The following is a 13,419-nucleotide window of genomic DNA, read 5'->3' as shown; positions in this document are numbered from 1 at the left end:
AGAGATCACGAAAGGCCCAAGTTCAGCCAGTCATTTGAACCTAGGTTTCCCTAGCCTTCATCTGGCACACTAACCTCTTCACACACTGACTCTGATTAGGGGGTGTGGTACTTTTTGCTCAGGCATGATGGTTTGGAAATTTACAAAAAATGTTCCACAGCAGATCGATTGAACTTCTGATTACAGGTGACGGAAATTATTTACCAAAAACAGAAAGAGACAGAGCCTGGAAAGAAGGAAAGATCAACTACTGGAAGGCATGAGAAAAAGGTGGAAGGTATGAGGGAATGATTTCTACTGTCAAATGTCTGAAACTGGTTTTCAGCAGCCCCATAAAAGATTCTTCCCACCCTCATTCATGGAAGGCAGTCTTCTTCAGTGTTTTTAATGAGTTGGGAAACCCAAAACACACAATATGAGGTAGAAAGAAGGCAATATCTTCCTCCTGGGGCCTTCTATCATATTGTGGGAAGTGGATGATGTCCTGACACTTGGCAGGGGCCTCGTGGCTTCAGTTCAGGAAAAAATGTCTATCCTGGGCCTTATATCTATAATGAAAAGGCCCCCACGAGGCGAGTATGCCTGTCCCTGCTCTTCACCTTCTGAAGTCTCTCAAAGTCAGCTCTCACACATGCTGTCTCTATGGAAACGGCAGAACGGCTTTAAACTCAGCCATACTGCAGTGTTGTTAGACGTGACTCTTTTACACAGATCCTGGTCTGCTCTCGTTTGCCTTTCTTAGTCCCTGCTCAACCGGGTGGCTGTACTCCACATTCTCTTTCTATCAATTACTTATCTCCTAGAGATCTTTCTTTTTCCAACCCATTTGTCTATCCTGAAGACTGAAGTTCAGTAACATTATGGATCAATAACTTGGGGAAGATAATATGGAATCAAGCAGGGGCATACTCAGCAGAAGGGGAGAGGGGCTGGAGAGACATATTCTAGGAAGGTTCAAAGGCTTGGATATAGTCAAGATTAAATGGCACAAGCAAAAATAAAACAGGGAGCCTGAAGCATTCCCATGGAGGCAGGAGTGTGCCGTTCCCTTTGAGGGCTGCTGCTAGTTCAAGCAACAGGTCAGGGTGTAGCAGGATCAGGGAGATGGCACAGTCCAAATCGACAACTAGGGAACATCTGACAATTTTGATTTCTTTCAATTTCTCATTTTTCCGGTCTTCAGTTCTATACATCTCCTCATCAGTTTGTGCGTGCTTTTTTTTTTAAATAAAAAGTCCGCGTAAAAATTCAATAAGATTTTAGTGCAAATTTCTTCTGACACATTTTTGTATGCAATTTTGCCTAATATACATATTTTTGCAAAACAGTTCCCTTAATATAATGCATTTTGATGTTATTTTCACTAATATATGCATATTTATACATACTTTACTCTTAGTATATGTATTTTTGTACACATTACTTGGCTGGAGAGCTGCACTGCAAATGTCAATGGATGGCTGTGTTTTAGTTCATGTATTTTTTTGGAAAGTGCAAATTTGGAAAGTTTGCCTTGATGTGTGAACTAAATTGAATTTCTCCTCCATCCCCAGCTACATCTTTGCACTTTTTTGTACTCCTTCCTAGAGGTGCCCTTCCCCCGCTACACTTCCTGCATAGTGCTACAGTAGCTGGGGGGAAGCTCCTCTCTGGTGGTGCCCTCACTCTCCTTGACTTCACTGTCCATCCTCTTTTTTTCCATCACTGACCTTGCAGCCCTTTCTGGCCCTCCTTCACATGCTTGGAGAAGTGATGAAGAACTAATGTCACAAGAATGCTTACCCTTCCACTTCCTATTGTTTTCTGTACAAGGGGAACTTGCATGCCTCTCCCATGGGAAGACATGAAAGCTTCATATGGATCTGGAGCTCACAGGTCTTCCTGCGGAGAGAGTTTCCTTCTCATTTTTTGCAAGAAGCAGTCCTCAGCATAGACTTTGTAACCCTTTTGCTCTGAGTGGAAACTATGTTAGTACTAAGTACTGATGTTTACAAGCAATTGTGATTATCTCCATGTGGAAATGTGACGTGTGTGGGATAGCTATCCATGCAGCTTCTTTGGAGCTGTATCCTTGAACAGGGCCTGAAAGAAATCAAAGATGCAGGGAATGTTGCAGTCCCCTCATGACAATTTCCTGTGGAGGTACTCATTATTGCTTCAAATAGTCTATCTGTGCTCCAACTGCTCTACCAGAAACAGCTCTATGTTCTTTACAGCACTTAGCACGTTAAAGATGGAAGAAAGGCTCATCAAACTCTGTACAACTTACTTCTGAGTGAGGTCATATTTACACCATACAGTTAAAGCACCCTTATACCACTTTCCCCCCAAAGAATCCTGGGAACAGTAGTTTGATAAGGGTGTCGAGATGCATTAGGAGACCCATCATAGAGCTACAATTCCCATCACCCTTAACAAACTGCTGTTCCCAGGATTCTTTGGAGGATGCCATGACTGTTAAAAGTGATGGAAGAGTGCTTAAATGTACGGTGTGTATGTGAGCTGTATCTGCGTAAGATTGTGATGCTCTCTATGCCAAATAATGGCTAGCTGTGGAAATAGCACAATTAACTTATGGCATTCAGTGCTCCTATGTGGTGATGACCACTAGTTCATTATTGCATTATTATGTATATACCACCATCCATATATACATGGAGCTTTCTGAAGAATTAAGTTCTTTTCCTGAGGGGCTCATAATCTAGATTCACCAGGTTAAATCCATCAGAGCTGCTCTTACCAGGGCTGGTGCCAGGCATGCCTGACCCCTTGGGCACCAGTCTGCCCCAGGCCTATGGCACCATAGCCCAACCCTTCCATACAAGCGGTGTGGGGCTAATAAACCTACCCATGTGTCCCACCTACCTCTATCATCCCTGGAAATGATATGTGCACTGTACGTGCCTGCCTGCCATCAATCAAGATAGCTGCAGGGGCATCAGCCCTTTAGGGAAGTCTCTGCCGCCATCTTGGTTGATAGCAGGCATGCACATGCAGTGCGCATGTCATTCACAGGGATGGGAGAGGTAGGTCAGGTGTGTGTGCGGGCTTATTGAAGTCCCCACTGACTGTATTGGGAGGAGGTGCCTGGGAGCTCCCTCTCCGTGATCTGCAGTAGGGCCGGGAACTGAGGCTGCCATGGATCACAGAATGGAAGCGCTACCCTCCCACCCTAAGGGGGGCCCTCAGTGGCCCATGTGGGCTGCAGGGGCCCTCGGCCAGGGCCCAACCCGGGTGCCCCCTTGCACCAGCCCTGGCTCTAACATTCCTAAAGGAGGATGTACGAAAAGGCAATCAAGACATGTAAAGCCCTTTTGACAGAATACTTTAGATAGTTCTAATAAGAGAGGGATGCAAAGATCCCTCTTGGGATACCACTAGCCTTTCCTAAGGGGTCACAATAGTAGATAAGGCAGCAGCAGTGAGCAGTACAATGTAAGTTGTATAATAGTGTTATGAGCATGGGGGGGGGCTGGAATGGATGATTTCTGTGGGTCACCTTTCCAGCCTCTGATTTGGAATCCTATGCCTGGGAGGCTGGCTCTGCTAGCCAGATGAATCTCCTTTGTTAATCAAATAGAGTGGCCAGGTAGTTAATGGGCCTGTTAATTGCCCCGGCAACTGGTGAAAGGGGCTGGGAAGATCCTTTTGTCATTTTAAACTCTACTGGACGAGAGTCTCCCCCCCCCCCACTCCTGGGCGGGGAGAAGTGTGTTTGGAACTGGAAGTGGGTGTACTGGAGAACTAGGGTGGCAGGCATGCGCAGAGGCTGGCTCCCTGCATGGTGGCGATAGGATGCCCCTGCACCTAGATGGAAAAGCTGGATATTAGACTGCTGATGCCTTGAACCCCTCCATCCTAAGCTCAGGTTGGAATGTGTGTACATAAATAAACCATATTTCATAAAGACACCGCAGTCTCCGCTGGCCTTCTTCCCAAAGGAAACCAAACCCTGGATGGGCGCAGGGACCCCCTGAAATCTCACCGCTTGGAGATTGGGGGAGGTGCGCAACAATATCTAGTCAGGTGCCAGGTGGGGAGTACATCTGCTATATTGAAATCAGTACTGTCTGTGTTTTTAATAGTGACATCAGCAGCTGGTTGTTTTACCCCTGAGGCTGCTTCTGCTGTGCAATGAAGAAGATGTGTACCACATGCTTGCTTTTGTCCCACAGGGCAGCCTTTTGTTGGGGCATTGCACCATTAAACCCTGATGATTTCTCCCACTCACTTGAGCACCAACCACTTTTTGAAACAGGCTTAGAGAGTCTGCAGTTCTGTGCTGGTACTAAGTAGGCAACCATCTTTCATGATGGCTGAAAAGGACAAACATCCAGCAAGTAACAGAGTAGCAGTAACAACAAAGTGCCTGTTGCCTTATAAATATGAATAAAATAAATAGCCAAGAAACAGACCTTAAGAGGCTGCTTTACTTCTGGTTTCTAAACTTCAAAATTACACAGATAACAAAGTCAGAAAGTGATCACCTTTCTGAGCAATCTTTATTAAGATTTATTATATATTAAGTTTTATTAAGACAGATAAAAAAATAATATAGCATTTTATACAAGCCTGCTCCCTACACTGATGTGCTTCCAGTTTTACTGTCTCTTTAGGACCTCCTCCACCTTTCACTAACCTGGTGCCCTCCAGATATTTTGGACTACAACTCCCATCAGTTGCTGCCAGCATGAAGGGCATCAGGCTGGAAAGGGTGGCCTAACCCACAGATCTTCCAGACACGGTGCTCTTTCTACCTTCTTCATATCTACTTAGGTTAAAGAGTTGCTATTCTCAGCAGAGTAACAGAAGGTCAATCTTTTTCTTTCTTTTTGGTGGGAGTTTGGTTTGTGTAAAAATATGCAGAGGTGGATGGGGAATCTCAAGAAAAAGGTGCACATTCCATATCCTTTCATTTGCCTATAAGCACTGTCTCAGCCTGTGTTCTCTGGATCACGCTGGGATTTTAGGACCAAGCTGCATGATACATTAGTAGTTTGTTTAACAGCATGCTTATGAAGGGTGGGCAAGCCTATCTTTATTTAAAAATAACAAAAATGGCACGGGGGAAAGGCTTAAACTCTCCATCCCATGGTCCACAAATCTAGATTGGGTTCCCTCCAGGGCATCCCATTCTCAATTTCTATGAGAGAGGTTTAAGGGTTGCAGTCAGAAAGGAAGCCCCTTTTCTGGCACAGAAGCCATCAGTGCCTGGAGTGGAAGGGATGGGACAAGTTTTGCCCTCCCACTCGGTAGGATCAATGGGAAATAGTCATCACTTTAAGAGAAAGTATACAGCTTGCAACTGGTGATATTGCCTAGGTGACAGCACAATTTGGCCCTTATCATCCCAATGTTTTTATTTGTTTATTATTATTTATTTATTTAATTTGTATACTGCTTCATACTTGAAAAAAGCCTCTAAGCGGTTTCCACTGTTGAAAAAAAAAATCAAACCAAATTACACATTTAAAACAATACAAAATATTTAAAAGAAACCATCTTAAACATTACCATCTTAACATTAATAAACATCGTAAGAACCGAATTACACATTTGGACTGCCTTCAGGTTGATCCCAACTTATGGTTACCCTATCAATAGGGTTTTCATTGTAGGCGGTATTCAGAGGGGGTTTACCATTGCCTCCCTCTGAGGCTAGTCCTCCCCAGCTGGCTAGGGCCTGCTCAGCTTGCCACAGATGCACAAGCCAGCCCCTTCCTTGTCCGCAACTGCCAGCTGGGGGGCAACTGGGCTCCTTGGGACTATGGAGCTTGTCCATGGCTGCACAGGTGGCAGGGCATGTAACCCCTAAGCCACTCAATTACACATTTAAGACAATACAAAATGTTTTTTAAAAAAATCTTAAAAACATTAATATAACCAAAAATAATTAATATAATAAATCATAATCACTACAGTAGGGCCCCACTTTGTGGCACTCTGCTTTGCAGCATTCCACCGATAAGGCGGTTGTCAACTGCAGAAAGACCCCACTCCTATGGCACTTGTCCCACTTTTATGGCTTTTTTCGGGCGTCGGGCACCATTTTAGACAACATTAGTCAATGCGTTCCGCTTTACGGCGGATTTCGCTTTGCGGCGGCAGTCCAGAACGGAACCTGCCATATGAGCAGGGCCCTACTGTACTAACTCAAACATACCAGGAAGACAAAACAGCCCCACCCAGCAAACGTGTGTGTGTACAGGTAGCAGCATCACTCCCATGTCTCCTGCTACCACCCCAACTTACGCTGTCACCAAAAGGTGGGGCAACACTACACACTCCCCAACCCTGGAGTTCCCTCCTATCAGCAGGGAGCACTCACAATCACAATCATTCTACCCCCACACAACACCCATAACAACAGGGGGTAGCATCATCCTTCAGGATAATGCACAAAATGTTTTTGGCTTTCTCCTCATGATGGCAGAGACTGTAGCCCCTTGCTTTTGCCCACAGAAGACAGCGGGAACCCTGTAATTGCAGCCTTTGATAGCACCTTGCTAGTATGTTTATCTTTTCCTAAGTTGCTTCAGGACTTCCATTAGCTGTGAGAAGCGATGAACAAATTTACTTAACTGAACTAAAGTATAATATTATTTCATGCTATCCATTCCCCTAAATGTTGGGAAATTCCAAGTCATTTTTATAGGAATAGTTTATTTTGGAGAAACAAAAGAGTACTGGAGGCTTAAATGGTGTTTTGTAGTATCCGTTTACTTACAGCCATATAGGTTGAGGAAGCAGTGAGCAAAATGGAAGATAGGCAGCTGCTGCTTGCCCCAAAGCATAATCAGGCAATCACCCCAAGATTATTCTAAAAAGCTGCTTCTATCAGCCAGAAATCTCTCAGCAATCTTCCCATTTGGAAGGTATTTTTTAGTACGAAGTGTCAGGCTGAATACACAAACATGGAGAAAGAGAGAATTTGCAAAACAGAATCACAGTTTTGTAACCCTATATCCCTTTTCAGATGACTTATCCACATTAGGGCACATCCATACTTAAGCTCAAAATCGTTTTCCATCTTCTGTTGGTGGAGGGCCATACCATGTCCTGTTTGTGGTTGGATTTATTTGTTAAAACCTGATTTTCAAGCATCTATGCATGTGGGCTTTTTGTTGTTGTTGTCTAATTCACTTATGCATTTTGTCATACCCTTAAGTCCATCCCTTTACAGTGATTGGCCCATAATGGTAGTTTGCTTTTTGTGTGCTTTTCTGGAAGAGCGTAAAACATATATATTAAATTAATGCACATACACAGGTTTGTGTTTAAATAGAAATTCCTTCAACTGCAGAAGGCACAAATTATTGTTTATTATTATTATTAAAAAACTGTACTGAAACATTTTAAAAAAATAAAATACCCTTGTCTGGGCTGTTGCATATAACATAATACATACTACTTAAAATTTAGTACTACAGAGGTGCATTTTGTTATTTATTTATTATTTGATTTATATCCAGCCCTTCCTTCCAGCAGTTTTCAATGAACTGTTTGCGTAATATAGCAAAATAGCTTTTATATGGAAATATTATTCATTAAACATTTAATAGAATCATAGAATCATAGAGTTTGAAGGGGCCTATAAGGCCATCGAGTCCAACCCCCTGCTCAATGCAGGAATCCAAATTAAAGCATACATGACAGGTCATGGTCCAGCTGCCTCTTGAATGCCTCCAGTGTTGGAGAGCCCACCACCTCCCTAGATAATTGGTTCCATTGTCGTATCACTCAGTTAGGAAGTTTTTCCTGATGTTCAGTCAAAATTTGACTTCCTGTATTTTGAGCCCATTATTCCATGTCCTGCACTCTGGGGCAATCGAGAAGAGATCCTGGCCCTCCTCTGTGTGGCAACCTTTCAAGTACTTGAACAGTGCTATCATATTTCCCCTCAGTCTTCTCTTCTCAAGGCTAAACATGCCTAGTTCTTTCAGTCTTTCCTCATAGGACTGTCCAGAACTAGACGCAGTACTCAAGACGAGGCCTAACCAGTGCAGAATAGAGGGGTACCAATACTTCTCATTATTGGGAAACTATACTTCTGTTAATGCAGCCTAAAATAGCATTTGCCTTTTTTGCAGCCACATCACACTATTGACTCATATTCAGCTTGTGATCAATGATTTTACATTTGATTGCAAAATAGTAGGTTAAAAAAAAAGCAATGTGATACAGCTACAGAAGCCAGTACCTTGGTTCAGTACCAGAAGCAGGAATTAAGTGTAAGAAAGGAGGAGGAGGCATGGACAGAGGGTGGGACCTACCCCTGTGATCCGCCCATAATGCAAAAAAGGGGCAAGATGTCCTCACTACAGAGGTTAGAGTGGTTAATAATCAGGACAGAAATAATAATTGGTTTATAGCAGATTATGAGAAGTGTGGATTTCTCTAGAGAAAGTCCATAATGGCAGGGAACATCATATGGACACCGGTGAATTAATGAACACACAAGGGGGTTAGATCGCAGATTAAAAGGAGGTATGGATGGGCCCTTAATATGTGGGGTGGTTAGAGTGGATTTAAGCCTGCTGTTTCCCCTCTGATCTTTGCACTCATAGAACTACATACAGAGCATACCACTGTATCAGGGGTCGCCAACCTTTTTGGGCCAGTGGACACATTTGGAATTTTGGAGAGTGCTGTGGGGGCATAGCATATCATAAAATGGCTGCTACATCTAAAAGAGCAGAAAAAGAGACACAACCATAACATGGTGCAGACATGCTCCCCCTTCAACCCCCATCTATAGGAAAGAAAGCACCTACATCAGGCACCTCCTCACTTTCTCACAGAGACAAATTCTTTGCACCTATCCTTTGTTCAGAACAGAAGAGAGGATGGGTGGTCAATCCTGGCATCCAATTAAATGTGGGTATGTAAGGAGAAGAGGCTGAGCCATTTCCCAGAATCCTCCCTGCCATTTCTGCCCTCCCTCTGGAGCTTTGGTTATGGTATGGGTTTTGGCTTGGTACACAGGCTTTAGCAAGATGCCGCCCTGGGCTCTTTCTGGGAGGAAGAGTGGGATATAAATTTAACAAATAAGTAATAAATAAAAGAAGGTGTATTCAGATCCATTCCAGTCCTGGAGGTCTCCAATTCCTAGTGGTGTGGTGTCAAATTCTTCTAGACTCTTCTAATACATCCCTTTCATGCTGATCGGCTCATAGGACGCTGGAAACATAGGGACCCTCCTGGGACCTGGCTCCCAAAAAAGTAAGGGGTCTAAGACACTTCCCCCCCCGAGATCCTGGACAGCTGCAACTGTGTACTAATTCTATATATGCACATGGTGTTTAATGTTACACTTTGGCTGCTCTGACACTTCCATCCTTTTAAATGCTTGGGTTTGTAAGCTGGTGTGCTATTAATTGCTAGACTGCCTACAAGTGCTATCATTTATTCTATAAAAGATGTTACAAACCCTGATCACCTACTTTGGAGGTGCCCATCTGTGTCCCAAGTACCCTTCCTTCATCCTGGGAAAGTCATTTGGGTACAGTATAAAAATTCACCTGTATCAAAGCTCATCCATTCACTAGACAGTGACTGCTGTCTGATATTTCTCCTGAGTTTTTACTGCTTGCTGAAGACTGTGTCTCTCCTGAATTAATAGCATCCATTAATCATACTGTAATGCTTCTTTGCTGCATCATTCACAGCCTACAATTCAAATTACCCCCTGGCTACAGTACTATCCTGCAAGTGGAGGGCAGTCCTAGGTCAAATGGTTTGCCCAAAATCCTATGTACACTCTACAAACAATGGAGGGTTTCTTGTAGTATAAAGATGACTACATGCCCTGTTACTGACTTAGCATAGATTCCCCCCCCCCGCATTCTCTTATTGGCCACAACACATTAGATGTATGAAATAGATAAACTAGTTTCTTCTACTTGACCAATTTAAATTGTTTACTAAAAAGTATAAACTTGTTTTTGTTGTATAACTATGAAGTCAGCTTTTGAGTTCCAGATTTCACTCTGGTTGTGGGATTGACCTAACCCCTGCAGGAAAGCTCTGCTTCTGTTTAGGGTACCAGGTATGCTAGTTCAGCACACCTGAGAGACACAAACCAGAGGGGCTATTGTCATCCATGTACTGCTTCCTGCTAGCTTAAATTGCATATTCGCTAATAGGCAAAAAACCTTGCAGTTTAAAAACGTACCTATCGCCAACAGATATTTCTATCAAACTTTAAAAAGCAGGGAAATTGGGCAGCTATAGTGAATGCACCAGGGGAGCAGAAGACCTGACCTCTTCTCTGAGATATTTAATGCCCTACAAATCTGTAAACATGCAAGCACAATTTGGGTTGGCCTTTCACAGTCCAATCCACTTCCTGTGTAGCTTGGAAGAATTTGGTAACATGTGCCCCTGAACATATGATGAGTGGTGGCAACACCTGCAACCAGCCCAAATAACAGAAACAAGACATGTGCTGTGCTGATCTTGTTTTAGCAGGGAGGAAGCAACAATATTAAGATAGTTGATAGAGTTTCTCTGCTTTTCAATCTGGGAGGTAAGAAATGGGATGCTGTGCAAGTTTGCTGAGAATGGATTGATCATTTGGATGCTTATTCAGTGGGATTTACTCCCATGCAATCATACTTAGGATAGGTAAAACTGACCATGGGGTGGGAGAGAGGGCTGGAGTGGGCGAGGGGGGGAAGGAGGAAGAGAGGATGGGAGGAAGAAGGGAGGAGGAAGAGAGAGAAGAGAGGAAGGAGGGGAAAGGCAGGTCCAATTATTCGCATGCTTATTAAGTTCAGTGGGATTTACTCCTGTGCAATCATGTTTAAGATAGGTAAAACTGATCATGTGGGAGGGGAGAGGAGAGGGGAAGGAGAAGGAGGGGGAAGAGGGGATTGGAAGGGGATTGGTGAGGAGGAAGGAGGGCGGAGGGGATAGGAGGGAGGAGGAGGGGAGGACAGGTTCGATTATTTGCATGCTTTTTGAGTTCAATGAGAGTTACTCCTGAAACTGACATGGGGGAGGGGCAGGCAGGGGAGGAGAAGGGCAGGAAGGGGGAGGGGAGGAGATTGGGTGGGTGGGCACTGGGCAGAGGGGAAGCCCCTTTCCTTTCCAAAAGGAAAACACTGTTAACAATATCATATATAAGTTTTGTAAGGTTTTGTTTTGAATTGACCTTATTGGGAATGGCATAGGGGTATTTTCAATTTAACACTGCGGAATGTGAAAAATCCATGCTGGCTATAGTATACAGCCACTCTTGTGGCTGTATAATCACAGGCGTGGCATGGTCAGAAACATGAGGTCTCTGTACAGAGCTGTCTCATATTCACCAGTAAATGGAACACAGATCCATATTCCATTTGGAGAATGATGCATCCGTTTGGGGAAAAAAGATGTCCCTCAGGCTGGAATCCTTGATGGCAATTTAATTCATGTCATAACAGGAGCCTTATAGCAACTCTTGGAACTGGTTCACATATACCTGGCCACCTGTTGATTTTTCTATACAATGCCTGGCAGCTGAGTGAATGAACTCCACAGCAAATGCATACAGGTTTTATCCGTGTGCCATATCTTGCTTGCAATCACCCAGTGATAAACATATATGTGTAAATCATTCCTTGGTCTCACACCAGCCAGGTGCATGTATGGATGTTTGGCAGAAGTGAGTCAAGAGAACAATTTTGAAATTGCATGTATATTATAGGTGTACGGCAGTAATAAAGTGTTATTACCTAAAGTGTTACTATCTCGGCATCTTTACCTGGAAGCAAGACCCATTCAGTTTAGTCCTTGGTAACTAGACATAGAACTACAGTATAGCCTTGAAGGAAACGCTATAAAATCCTCTCTTCTTTTCCAAAGTGACTACATGTGTTGTTTTTGCTTCAGTGAGGATGTATAAAGTGCAGAGCTGCCTGCTTCAAATGCAAAAGGAGCCCACTTTGTCATATAGTAGCAGGGAGGAGAGGAAAGAGAGTAGCTCGTTGGCACTAAGGCAGAAGAATCCAACAATATCTGGCAGCTGCCATTTACAAAATGCTCTCTCGCAGTGCCTGGCTTCATCCCTGGATCTTATTCCTCAGCCTGTGACCTAATCTCTCAACCTACCCCTTTCCCCTCTGGTTTTCTCTCTTTCATTTCAGCATCCAATCATTCATCACTGGCAGCTTGGCAGGAGTTTGGTAAGAGACACTGCCAAACCCTCAGCACCTATCCATCAGAAGTCACTCATTCTATGCCTTATGATGAAACACAAAAAAGACCCCTCCCTGAGTATGTGTTCTATTTTGCTTCTGCAAGGGAAAGTCCTGTCTCAGTAACCTATTAGAATTCTTTGAGAGTGTCAACAAGCATATAGATAGAGGTGATCCAGTGGACATAGTGTACTTAGACTTTCAAAAAGCGTTTGACAAGGTACCTCACCAAAGGCTTCTCAGGACGCTTAAGTAGGAATAAACGGACAGTTCTCCCAATGGAGGGCTGTAGAAAGTGGAGTCCCTCAAGGATCGGTATTGGGACCTGTACTTTTCAACTTCATTAATGACCTAGAATTAGGAGTGAGCAGTGAAGTGGCCAAGTTTGCTGATGACACTAAATTGTTCAGGGTTGTTAAAACAAAAAGGGATTGCGAAGAGCTCCAAAAAGACCTCTCCAAACTGAGTGAATGGGCAGAAAAATGGCAAATGCAATTCAATATAAACAAGTGTAAAATTATGCATATTGGAGCAAAAAATCTTAATTTCACATATACGCTCATAGGGTCTGAACTGGCGGTGACCGACCAGGAGAGAGACCTCGGGGTTGTAGTGGACAGCACGATGAAAATGTCAACCCAGTGTGTGGCAGCTGTGAAAAAGGCAAATTCCATGCTAGCGATAATTAGGAAAGGTATTGAAAATAAAACAGCCGATATCATAATGCCGTTGTATAAATCTATGGTGCGGCCGCATTTGGAATACTGTGTACAGTTCTGGTCGCCTCATCTCAAAAAGGATATTATAGAGTTGGAAAAGGTTCAGAAGAGGGCAACCAGAATGATCAAGGGGATGGAGCGACTCCCTTACGAGGAAAGGTTGCAGCATTTGGGGCTTTTTAGTTTAGAGAAAAGGCGGGTCAGAGGAGACATGATAGAAGTGTATAAAATTATGCATGGCATTGAGAAAGTGGATAGAGAAAAGTTCTTCTCCCTCTCTCATAATACTAGAACTCGTGGACATTCAAAGAAGCTGAATGTTGGAAGATTCAGGACAGACAAAAGGAAGTACTGCTTTACTCAGCGCATAGTTAAACTATGGAATTTGCTCCCACAAGATGCAGTCATGGCCACCAGCTTGGACGGCTTTAAAAGAAGATTAGACAAATTCATGGAGGACAGGGCTATCAATGGCTACTAGCCATGATGGCTGTGCTGTGCCACCCTAGTCAGAGGCAGCA

The 13,419-nt window shown here is 43.6% G+C and overlaps 1 long non-coding RNA gene across 1 annotated transcript in view; it reads left to right on the top strand.

Moving 5' to 3' along the window:
- Positions 1-212: 212 nt before the first annotated feature.
- LOC133378396 (uncharacterized) overlaps positions 213-13,419 on the top strand; it is a 41,416-nt gene continuing 28,209 nt past the window's right edge. Inside the window, exon 1 of the long non-coding RNA XR_009760999.1 lies at positions 213-277. This is a non-coding gene — a long non-coding RNA (uncharacterized LOC133378396). The remainder of the gene's footprint in view (positions 278-13,419) is intronic.

Source organism: Rhineura floridana, chromosome 2, assembly GCF_030035675.1.
Source record: "Rhineura floridana isolate rRhiFlo1 chromosome 2, rRhiFlo1.hap2, whole genome shotgun sequence".
Taxonomy (NCBI): domain Eukaryota; kingdom Metazoa; phylum Chordata; class Lepidosauria; order Squamata; family Rhineuridae; genus Rhineura; species Rhineura floridana.
Note: the sequence above shows the minus strand (reverse complement) of the source record. Positions and strands in the feature narration are given on the sequence as shown.